General features: G+C 51.5%; 1 pseudogene; it reads left to right on the top strand.

The window, feature by feature from the left end:
- Positions 1–939: 939 nt before the first annotated feature.
- Positions 940–10478, top strand: part of LOC141058839 (exosome complex component RRP41-like) — a 33924-nt pseudogene continuing 24385 nt past the window's right edge.

Here is a 10478-nt window from a genome sequence, read left to right as displayed (position 1 = left end):
GCTGTTTCCGGATTTATAACTGCACATTTATTGGTATTTCTTAGAGGAAATCTTTTAGAATTCAGATTCTGTGCTTTTCTGCTATTGTGGAGTCCTAAACTAACACGACAGACTGTTAAGGCTAGTGGAACGCACCATTATAAAGATGGTAATAAGGTGCGTTCGCAGCCAGGGGTCCACTGTGCAGAGATGTCAACTGCTGCTCAGTAATGGCGGACACTAAATGGCGGTATCGCACTGGGCACATGTGGGTTAAACGACACCCAGTTTGCAGTAGCGATGGACTCTTGTTGCTTCAGTCACGGTACCGCAGAACACAGATGCCGTACCCTGTTGACTGTCACAGGGCACAGCCGAGTCAGCGCTAGTGTACGGTCACAAGACTCTGCACCAAGAACACGGGGTAAGAGCCTCTCTAAACTCACTAGGTGCACGGCATCGCACCTGCAAACGCCACTAAAGCTATGCACCCATGTATGCAGAAAAAAAACACTCCTTCCCAGGAAAGACGCACTTTTTTTGTGCGATTTTTATGTTTTTTACAGGAACATCTTGCTGCTCATAGACTAGTTAGAAATGCAGATTTTTCCACGAAATTAATGAGCCTGCTGCGTTTTTTTACCGCAATTTTTTTTTGCGGAAAAAATGCATCAATGTGCACAAAAAGTGCAGAATTCATTAAAATTAATGGGATGCTTCTCGTAAGCGTTTTTGCTGGTAAAAAAAAAGCTTAAACACAAAAAACGCTTATGCGGGTACACAGCCTAATAGACGCCGGCTACTGTGGAGTGCAGGCCAAGTGCACAGTGGCGTACAGGCAAAGCCACTACTTGGCGCTGATGCTGGTCCCTGACTCTGCCTCCTACCTGCACAGCCTGGGCACTACCTGGCAAGGCTGCACAACACATGCGTACCAAGGGTAGGGGTTTCATAATGAGTCAGTCACCAGAGACATTCATACGTGCATACATCACTCTCTCCACATGGCCTATACTAGCGGCTGTGCGATCCTTTTGTAACCGCAGCTTTCCAGGATCTTCCTGATGGCAGCAACCAGACGCTGCTGACTGACTTTCTTCGCAGGAACCATCTTTTGTGAGGTAATTTCACCTCATGGCATCACTAAGACCCTAAACCATATTCCCACTAACGCCGTTCACAGCAAGGAGTTCTGCCTGCTGTCTCTCCAGGCTTTGCTGCGTAATGGCGTCACAGACAGGCTTCCCGCCCTAACACAGCTCAGCTGCCCTCCTCTCAGTCCTCCCTACCCCGCATGTGTGCTCAAAATGGCGCCGTCGCCTTCACATCGCTCCTTTTATACCAACAGTGGACAGAGCGTCGCATAGAGAGATATTCAGCGACACCTGGTGGTGGGAGGACGAATTGGAAGATATTACACAGGACCTTCCGTGACGTCATTGCCCATGTGACCCGGCTCTTAGGTGGCTGCTGCACCTGGTGCTATAGGACCATCCATGACGTCATGTCCATGTGAGTGTAGTACGCATGCGCTCCTTCTCCCTGGTGAAGTCTTGTGTGCAGAAACATTGTATAAATAAAGTTGTGTGAGCGCTGGAGCCGGACGTCACAGTGTGTGTGGACGCAGCAGAGCGGAGTTTGCTGTTTGGCACATCTACATGTGACTGAGTGGTTGTAGCAGAGCTGAGTTTGCCACGTAGAAGAGCTGAGTTTGCCACGCAGCAGAGCTTAGTTTGCCACGCAGCAGAGCTGAGTTTGCCACGCAGCAGAGCAGAGTTTGCCACGCAGCAGAGCAGAGTTTGCCACGCAGCAGAGCTGAGTTTGCCACGCAGCAGAGCAGAGTTTGCCACGCAGCAGAGCTGAGTTTGCCACGCAGCAGAGCAGAGTTTGCCACGCAGCAGAGCTGAGTTTGCCACGCAGCAGAGCTGAGTTTGCCACGCAGCAGGGCTGAGTTTGCCACGCAGCAGAGCTGAGTTTGCCACGCAGCAGGGCTGAGTTTGCCACGCAGCAGGGCTGAGTTTGCCACGCAGCAGGGCTGAGTTTGCCACGCAGCAGGGCTGAGTTTGCCACGCAGCAGGGCTGAGTTTGCCACGCAGCAGGGCTGAGTTTGCCACGCAGCAGGGCTGAGTTTGCCACGCAGCAAAGCTGAGTTTGCCACGTAGCAGAGCTGAGTTTGCCACGCAGCAGTGCTGAGTTTGCCACGCAGCAGTGCTGAGTTTGCCACGCAGCAGGGCTGAGTTTGCCACGCAGCAGAGCTGAGTTTGCCACGCAGCAGGGCTGAGTTTGCCACGCAGCAGAGCTGAGTTTGCCACGCAGCAGGGCTGAGTTTGCCACGCAGCAGTGCTGAGTTTGCCACGCAGCAGAGCTGAGTTTGCCACGCAGCAGAGCTGAGTTTGCCACGCAGCAGTGCTGAGTTTGCCACGCAGCAGAGCTGAGTTTGCCAAGCAGCAGGGCTGAGTTTGCCACGCAGCAGAGCTGAGTTTGCCACGCAGCAGGGCTGAGTTTGCCACGCAGCAGAGCTGAGTTTGCCACGCAGCAGTGCTGAGTTTGCCACGCAGCAGTGCTGAGTTTGCCACGCAGCAGAGCTGAGTTTGCCACGCAGCAGAGCTGAGTTTGCCACGCAGCAGTGCTGAGTTTGCCACGCAGCAGAGCTGAGTTTGCCAAGCAGCAGGGCTGAGTTTGCCACGCAGCAGAGCTGAGTTTGCCAAGCAGCAGGGCTGAGTTTGCCACGCAGCAGTGCTGAGTTTGCCACGCAGCAGTGCTGAGTTTGCCACGCAGCAGTGCTGAGTTTGCCACGCAGCAGTGCTGAGTTTGCCACGCAGCAGAGCTGATTTTGCCACGCAGCAGTGCTGAGTTTGCCACGCAGCAGTGCTGAGTTTGCCACGGAGCAGAGCTGAGTTTGCCACGGAGCAGAGCTGAGTTTGCCACGCAGCAGTGCTGAGTTTGCCACGCAGCAGAGCTGAGTTTGCCACGCAGCAGAGCTGAGTTTGCCACGCAGCAGGGCTGAGTTTGCCACGCAGCAGGGCTGAGTTTGCCACGCAGCAGGGCTGAGTTTGCCACGCAGCAGAGCTGAGTTTGCCACGCAGCAGTGCTGAGTTTGCCACGCAGCAGTGCTGAGTTTGCCACGCAGCAGAGCTGAGTTTGCCACGCAGCAGAGCTGAGTTTGCCACGCAGCAGAGCTGAGTTTGCCACGCAGCAGTGCTGAGTTTGCCACGCAGCAGTGCTGAGTTTGCCACGCAGCAGTGCTGAGTTTGCCACGCAGCAGTGCTGAGTTTGCCACGCAGCAGAGCTGAGTTTGCCACGCAGCAGTGCTGAGTTTGCCACGCAGCAGTGCTGAGTTTGCCACGGAGCAGAGCTGAGTTTGCCACGGAGCAGAGCTGAGTTTGCCACGCAGCAGTGCTGAGTTTGCCACGCAGCAGGGCTGAATTTGCCACGCAGCAGTGCTGAGTTTGCCACGCAGCGGGGCTGAGTTTGCCACGCAGCGGAGCCGAGTTTGCCACGTAACAGAGCTGAGTTTGCCACGTAGCAGAGATAAGTTTGTCATGTAGCTGAGCTGAGTTTGCCACGTAGCAGAGATAAGTTTGTCATGTAGCTGAGCTGAGTTTGCCACGTAGCAGAGATAAGTTTGTCATGCAGCAGAGCTGAGTTTGCTGTTTGGCACATGTGACAGTGATTGTAGCAGAGCGGAGTTTGCAATGCAGCAGAGCTGAGTTTGCCATGCAGCAGAGCTGAGTATGCCATGCAGCAGAGCTGAGTATGCCATGCAGCAGAGCAGAGTTTGCCATGCAGCAGAGCTGAGTGTGCCATGCAGCAGAGCTGAGTGTGCCATGCAGCAGAGCTGAGTGTGCCATGCAGCAGAGCTGAGTGTGCCATGCAGCAGAGCTGAGTGTGCCATGCAGCAGAGCTGAGTTTGCCATGTAGCAGAGCTTAGTTTGCCATGCAGCAGTGCTTAGTTTGCCATGTAGCAGAGCTTAGTTTGCCATGCAGCAGTGCTGAGTTTGCCATGTAGCAGAGCTTAGTTTGCCATGTAGCAGAGCTGAGTTTGCCATGTAGCAGAGCTGAGTTTGCCATGTAGCAGAGCTTAGTTTGCCATGTAGCGATCACATGGTCATTAGACTTATGAAGCTGCGGAGGATTATAAAGTAATGAAGTGTTTTACAATGGGGGAAAAGTGTTTTAATTTTTTTTATTCCTTTTTGTCATTTTTTTTAATGTTCATATTCTTTATTTCCATCCATGTGGCATTTTTTTATTTATTTTTTATTGCGTCAGTCTTCGGTTCACACAATCATTGATTGTATGTATTGTCTCTTCCGGGGGGGATTTATCGCGGTGGTCCGAGACTTCACTACATGTTTTTCTTACCATGAATACTTTTAACCCCTTCACGCCGCGGTTACTTTCTGTTTTTTTCCCGTTTTCGTCTTTTCCTCCCCTTCTTCCCAGGGCCATAACGTTTTACCTTTTCCGTCGCCGTACGAGGTCTTGCCTTTTCGGGACGAGTTGTACTTGTGAATGACAGCCTTCATTTTATCAGGTGATGGAAAAAAATTCCAATTGCTGCAAAATTGCAAAACATAGTTTTTTTTTTCTATTTTCCATGTTCAGTGTATGATAAAAGTGAGCTGATAGTGATCCCCCCCGGTCCGTCCGAGAGCGCAGACACCAAGCATGCCTACTGTTTATTTTAGTTAAGTAGGAAAATAAGATTTCAACAAAAACTTTCTACAGTTTCCGACACTATATCTTCAGTGGACGTCTGGAATGACGCGTCCCCCTGCCGGCGCAGTGTAGATGCAGCTGTCACAGATTAAGCATTTAACTGGTTAACAGGTGGAGCGGCACTTTACTTTTCTCTTTCATTTTTATTTTCGCATCTTTTTATTTCACGTTCCGCTTAAAAATTTTACATAATTCAAAAAAAAAAATTAATGCCGCCGTTCATAAAATCACTTCTGGGGGAAACTGGAAAACATTCGCTCAAAAATGTTGCAGCTTGTTAAAACAATAATCACAATTGAATCAAAAAAATATCTGAAAAAACCCCAAAACCCCGACCATAAAAGAAACAAAACAGGAGAGGACGTGAAAGAGACTGTAAAAAAGGCACAAATTAAAAGAATGAAGCAAAAAAAAAAAACCACCAAAAAGTAGACAAAGAAACATATCCATGCAATTGAGAACTTAACCCCTTCCTGTCAAGGCCAGTTTTAGGTTTTATGCCAATTTTTTTTTTTTTTACCGGTGCGTCTCAGTGTTAGGGCTAGCGGAACGCACCAAATAATAAGATAGTGATAAGGGGCGTTCGCAGCCCGGGGTCCACCGTGCAGAGATGTTATCTGCTGCCCGGTAATGGCGGACACCATATGGCGGTATAATAGAAGAACACACGCGGGTTAACGTCACCCGGTGTGTACAGAGGCGGACTCTGTTGCTTAACAGAACCGCACTACCACTGAATATAAATGCCGCGGCCTGTTAAAGCTCACAGAGCTCGGCAAAGTGAGCGCTAGTGTACAGTCACAGGACTCTGCCCCAAAGACACAGGGTTAGAGTCCCGCTAGACCCACTAAGTGCACGGCGTCGCAACTGCAAACACCACTAATAGACGCCGGCTACTGCGGAGTGCAGGCCAAGTGCACAGTGCCATACAGGCAAAGCCACTACTTGGCGCTGATGCTGGTCCCTGACTCTGCCTCCTACCTGCACTATCAGCCTAGGCACTACCTGGCAAGGCTGAACACCACATGCGTACCAAGGGTAGGGGTTTCATAATGAGTCAGTCACCAGAGACATTCATACGTGCATACAACACTCACTCCATATGGTCTATACTAGCGCACTGCCGTGCGGTCGTGCGAACCTTTTATAACTGCAGCCTTCTGGGACCATCCTCATGGCCCAATCCGAGCTGCTTGAGGACCTGAGCATGTGACCTCTAACCACCAATGATCGGTCGTCTCACGGGCATGCTCAGATGGAGAAAAGCAGGACTTCGTCCCAGGAGCGTCTGCTCGCCGAAGACTAATGCTGGATGCTATAGCTGAACCTGGGGCAGCAGCAGCAACAACCAAACGCATAGCATTAGCTTGCGCAACACACTGGGACCGACGTCTCCGCTGAGCAGGAACCTCTGCGGCTGCAGAAGAATGGGTGACCGCAGAGGACATGTCTTGAGATTCCCCCTGTGCAGTTGTGGGAACTTGACACCTAACATTATCCCCTCCCCTCCTTGGGCCTCGCTACGCTCAAAAGTTGCAGTGAGCTGAGGAGCATGAATGTGCTCCATAGGTTCCCAGGTCCTGTCCTTTGGGCTGTGACCCTTCCAATCCACCAAATAGTACGTTTTGCCACGTACCACCTTGCATCCCACAATAGCATTCACCTTATAATCGTCAGTGGACAAACCCGATGTCCTGGCAGAAGACTCAAAACCGGGACATGTGAACGGGTTTTAGGAGGGACACATGAAAGGTGTCGGTGCTACCTAGGCATGGGGGAAGGGCCAGACGATAAACCACAGGGTTTACCTGTTCCAGGACCTTGAAGGGACCTATGTAGCGAGGTGCAAATTTAGTGGACCCAATTCACAGCCTGATATTACGGGCGGAGAGCCACACTAAGACGACAGGAGCAAAGGTCAGAGCGGGGCGCCGGTGTGCATCAGCGGAGACCCTCATTCTCTCCTTGGAGGCCCGGATGGCATCCTGTTTTCGGTCCCAAATGTCACGTACCTCCACCGCCCAGTCTGACACCCTAGAGTCGGTGGACGACACGCGGATGCTGGCCATAGTTAAGGAGGAATGGGGTCTGTCCAGTAGAGTTGGCTACGGCGTTGTTCAGCGCAAATTCCGCCCATGGTAGCAAGGATGCCCAGTCATCCTGCCTGGCCAAAATAGAATGTCGCAGATATGTGACCAGGGTCTGGTTGGCCCTCTCTACCAACCCGTTCATCTTGGGATGATAAGCTGAAGAGAGATTCAGCTCAATGCTGAGTAGGCAACAAAGCTCTCTCCAGAACCGAGACAGGAACTGAGGACCCGGTCATTGACAATTTTGTCAGGCATACCATGTAGGTGAAAAACGTGCTTAATGAACAATGCCGCCAAGGCATCAGATGCACCATTTTAGAAAAATGGTCGGTGACTACCCAGATGACTGTGCACTGCAGCTACGGGACTTGGGTAAACCTACCACAAAGTCCATCCCAACCATTTCCCAGAGCCTGTTCGCCACTGGCAGGGGGTAAAGTAGCCCAGCAGGCCGTTGTCGAGAAGACCTATTCTTGGCGCAGGAGACACATGCCCGGATATAGTCTCCAACGTCACGGGCCATATGCGGCCACCAGTACTTCCTCGCCAGAAGCTCAGATGTCCTCTTGGACCCAAAATGTCCACCCACCCTGCACGAGTGAGCACAAGAGAGAACCTCCGGTGGCAAATTAGCTGGCACAAAAGTCTTGCCCGGGGGCACAGACTCAAGCGAAACTGGGGCCACGGTCATCAGGCTCTCAGAAGGGGCAATTAACCGAGGCTCCTCCTCCTCTGCTGACACTACGGAGCGGGAGAGAGCGTCGGCATGAATGTTCTCACCGGAGAGAAAATGAAGGGTCAAATGGAACCGGGAGAAGAATAGGGGCCATCTAGCCTGGCGAGAATTTAGCTGATGGGTGGTTTGTAGGTACACCAAATTCTTGTGGTCGGTGTAAACTTGGAAGGGAAAACAAGCCCCCTCCAGAAGGTGTCTCCACTCCGAGAAGGCCAACTTCATAGCTGAAGGTCTTGGAAAAAAAGAAGCAAGGATGTTTCCGACCTTGAACTTTCTTTTGGAAGTGGACTGCTCCAGCACTGACGGATGAGGCATCCACTTCCATTATAAATGGTTTATCTACATCGGGGGCGACGTAAAACGGGAGCGCTAGCGAAGTGGGACTGAATAGAGAGGAAGGCCTTGGAGACCTCCTCCGACCACAATTTGGGATTTGCTCCCTTCTTGGTGAGAGCTACCAAGGGAGCTACCAAAGTTGAGAAGTGGTGAATGAACTGGCGATAATAGTTAATGAACCCCATAAAGCGCTGCACCGCTTTGAGAGAATGGGGTTCCTGCCAGTCCATCACAGCCTGCAGCTTGGCAGGATCCATAGCCAATCCCTGGGCGGAGATGATATAGCCCAGGAAAGGCAAGGACTCCTTCTCTAACACACACTTCTCCAACTTGGCATTGAGGGAGTTTGCCCGTAGGAGGTCGAAGACTTTGCAAACATCTCTCCGGTGGGAGTCTATATCTGGAGAATAGATAAGAATATCATCCAGATAGACTACGACAGAGGTGGTGAGCATATCCCGGAAGATATTGTTTACAAAGTCCTTGAAAATGGCAGGAACATTACAGAGCCCGAAGGGCATCACCAGATACTTGTAGTGGCCGTCCCCGGTGTTAGGCTACTTTCACACTTGCGTTTATTTGCGCTGCGCTGCATGCACAGTGCAAACACGCATTAAAAATGCACCATGCGTTTTCTTACGCATGGTTTTTTTGCGCTGACGTGCGCATGACCATGCGCACGTCAGCGCTCCCATAGACTTTAATGTGTTTTTGGGTGAATTTTGTGCGCATTGCGTGCGCATGCATTTTTTTGAGACAGGTCGGACGCACAAAAAATACAACAGGATGCATTTTGTGCGCCCCGGCGCACACTACAAAAAAACGCATGCGCGTACAAACGCATGCCAATACGCAACCACGTTAAGTATATGAAAAGAAAACGCATGCGCAAAAAAACGCAAGTTTGAAACCAGCCTTAAATGCCGTCTTCCATTTGTCTCCCTCACGGATGCGAATCAGGTTGTAAGCACCCCACAGATCAAGTTTAGCAAAAACCCTCGCTCCCCGCAACCTATGAAATAGCTCAGATATCAGGGGCAGAGGGTACTTGCTCTTAACGGTGATGGCGTTAAGACCCCTGTAATCTATGCATGGATGTAGTTCTCCGTTCTTCTGCAGGAAGAAGAACCCCGCCCCTGCAGGTGACACTGACTTCCTAATGAATCCTCTTGCCAGATTCTCCTGGATGTACTGAGTCATTGCCTCCGTCTCCAGGAGAAACAGTGGATAGACTCAACCTCGGGGAGGCTCAACACCAGGCAAGAGGTCAATAGGGCAGTCATAGGGGCGGTGAGGTGGAAGGGTCTCCGCAGCCTTCTTGGAGAACACGTCCGCATAGGGCCAATAGTGTTTGGGGAGAGAGGAAAGATCTGCGGGTACCTCTGTAGCAGCAACCTTAACGTATTCCCTCTGACATCTACCCTCACAGGATTTACACCATCCCAGAATTCTCCCTGAGGACCACTCTATAGAAGGGGAGTGGTAGCGTAGCCATGGTATCCCTAAGAGGACCTCATAAATTACATCGGGAATGACTAGCAGGGAGATGATCTCCTGATGGGATGGAGACATGGAGAGAGTAAATGGGATGGTCTGATGAGTTATCTGTGAGGGCAATGTCGACCCATTTACCACTCCGTACGGTCACTGGTTTGGCAAGCATCACCAGAGTGCCATTGCTTGCCATTGGGCGAAGGCAGAAAACAAAGTTGCCCTCCGCCCCGGAATACACGCAAAGCTCTACCGTATGAGTGGATGGGCCAATGGTAATTGTCCCCTTGAAGGACAGTTTGGAGGAAAACGCCGCTGTGTCTAGTGAACCACCTCCTACGGTCTCTAAACGGGACGTTCTGCCAATTGCCGGGGACATCTGGAGGCAAGATGTCTTGACTGTTGGCAGACATGACAGACCTTGAGTGCATGAGTGTTTCGGGACTTAGATCCTGCTCGTGACACCTCCATGGCCTCATGTGGCTCGGACGCCTGGACTGGAGATTCCAGAGGTTTGGCGAAGGTGAGAGCCAGCCGAAACCTCTGCCTACACTGGGCTCGCTCCAACCTTCGCTCACTAAAGCAAAGGTCGATGCGAGTTGACACTGCTATTAGCTCCTCCAGTGTGGCAGGAATCTCCCTAGTGGCCAAAGCGTCCTTCACATGGTCAGCCAGTCCCCTCCAAAATACAGGGATAAGGACTTTGTCCGGCCACTCCAGCTCAGATGCTAAAGTTCGGAAGTGGATGGCAAAACGGCTGACCATGGACGACCCCTGTGTCAGTGCCAGCAGTTGGAACGCTGTATCATGGGTGACTCGAGGCCCCATAAAGACCTGTTTCAGAGTGCTCAGGAATCACGGAGCACTCTGCACCACATGATCGTCGCGCTCCCACAGCGGCGTGGCCCACTCCAACGCCCTGTCCGACAGGAGGGATATTATGAATCCCACATTGGCCCGCTCTGAGGGGAAACGTGCAGCCAGGAGCTCAAGATGTATAGCACACTGGCTCACAAATCCCCTACATGACTTGCTATCACCAGAAAACTTATCTGACACCTGCAGGCGGGATAAGGTCAGAACAGGGGTGGCAGTGGACAGACTGGCTGGAACAACGCCAGCAG

The sequence above is a fragment of the Dendrobates tinctorius genome, unplaced genomic scaffold, assembly GCF_039654945.1.
Source record: "Dendrobates tinctorius isolate UK_male_01 unplaced genomic scaffold, ASM3965494v1 ptg000215l, whole genome shotgun sequence".
NCBI classification, from domain to species: domain Eukaryota; kingdom Metazoa; phylum Chordata; class Amphibia; order Anura; family Dendrobatidae; genus Dendrobates; species Dendrobates tinctorius.
Note: the sequence above shows the minus strand (reverse complement) of the source record. Positions and strands in the feature narration are given on the sequence as shown.